Source organism: Trypanosoma cruzi (assembly GCF_000209065.1).
Source record: "Trypanosoma cruzi strain CL Brener chromosome Unknown tcruzi_1047053477219, whole genome shotgun sequence".
Lineage (NCBI taxonomy): Eukaryota > Euglenozoa > Kinetoplastea > Trypanosomatida > Trypanosomatidae > Trypanosoma > Trypanosoma cruzi.
In genome coordinates, this window is record NW_915366.1 from 1 (window position 1) to 1,533 (window position 1,533).

General features: G+C 53.9%; 2 non-coding genes across 2 annotated transcripts; both read left to right on the forward strand.

Annotated features, from left to right (window-relative positions):
- Positions 1-942: 942 nt before the first annotated feature.
- Tc00.1047053477219.10 lies at positions 943-1,022 on the forward strand. The gene has a single exon (XR_008254865.1). It is a non-coding gene; the product is annotated as a C/D small nucleolar RNA (snoRNA), TB8C3C2 (small nucleolar RNA).
- Positions 1,023-1,073: 51 nt separating this feature from the next.
- Tc00.1047053477219.20 lies at positions 1,074-1,149 on the forward strand. Its single transcript, XR_008254866.1, has one exon. It is a non-coding gene; the product is annotated as a C/D small nucleolar RNA (snoRNA), TB8C3C3 (small nucleolar RNA).
- Positions 1,150-1,533: the final 384 nt, after the last annotated feature.

Below are 1,533 nucleotides of genomic sequence, written 5' to 3' on the forward strand. Positions count from 1 at the left end.
CCCCAAAATTTGACACTCTCGTAAATTATTAATATATATATGTATGTATATATGTATCCAATCCGAATAGAGCGCAGCATGTCACGAGAGTGGCTATCGGAATACATATGTGTACATATACTTACTTGGGGCAAAGCTTGAGGGTGTGGTGAGCCCACTGCTTTTTCACTTGCCCCTTCTTCCTCCTGTATTGCTTGATTTTCGTAAATAACTTTACGATCCGGTCAATCGCCCCAGGCGAATGTTTGCTTCTGTTTGCTCTTACCTCCCTCTGGTGCGAATCGGCCTGCCTCTTTGATTGGACGTCTTCCTTATGCCCCAAGCAAGGTGACACATGTTTTATTATTGCGGCTGCGCGCCGCAGCCATCCATCGCTTCCTTCGCCGGCGGTGTCTTTGATTGCTGGTTTGCGTGGCGTGGTGCTAATTTGTGCGACTGCTCGTGTGACTCACTCGTGTTGCGGGATGGCTGTGTGGGAGGAGCTCGTTCATTTCCACGCTGCCGCGTAACTGAGGGTGAGTGCTGGTAGCCACTGAACGGCGTTGCGCCTTGTGTGCCGGCTGCTGTGCTTCCACGTTGTGCTGAGATGCTTGAGGGGGCAATTGTTTTTTGTTTTCCTTTATTTCTTGCATCCCACTTGTCTGGTCATTGCGGCTGCAACGAGACTCTCCGGCAGCCTGATCGTTGCGGGTGTTGCATCTCCTGCTGTTGTCTCCTCGTTGTGTCGGTGGGGAGGAGGCGGGCGACGGCGTCGGTGGAGTGGCGCTGCGGTGGGAGAAGGAAGGCACTGACCGCCGCTGACGGCGACCGTCTTTGCTGCCGGCGATCTGACGAGATGACCCCACCGTTGTCACACCCAACCGGGACCGATGCGGGCCGCACCGCCTCTCTCTTCCCTCCCTCCATCCCCCAGTCTCCTGCAGACACACGAACTGCGCGGCGGCGGCGTGATTACAAACCGGACGTCTGAAGGTCAACCGACCGCAGAGTCGATGTGGACCCTTGTCCCCCGTGGCTGAGTGCCGCCACCGTGCTTCTTTGTTCCTCCCTTTTGCCCTTGTGCATGCCGTGCGCGCATGATGCCGCTCTTTGTTCTGCAATGCCGACCCACGTGAGAGAGAAACGACGCCTTGACTACTGGCAACTGACGCACTCACCACCCCTCTTCCGCGCCACCACCACCACGTCCACGGACGCGCTCGATGGCTGGCGGTTGCAACAATACCAGGTGCTGCGGACGAAGAGCATGTCTTGAAGAGGATGCCGCGGTATTTTGTGTGGGTTTCAATTTGTTTTTGTTATGGTGACTGTGTCGTTTTTGTTTTGTTGCTACAATCTTGTTTTTTTTTTTTTTATCCTTATGATTTAGGTGGTAGATGATTTCTTGCGGGAACGAGGGCGATGCTTGGGTTGTAGAGCTTCATACAAATGAAGGCGTAATATCGTTGGAGATTTATGCTCGTGAGGCACCTTCTGTTGCGAACCCTTTTTTGCGCCTTGTTGAGAGCGGCCAGTTGTGCGGGGCGAAGTTTG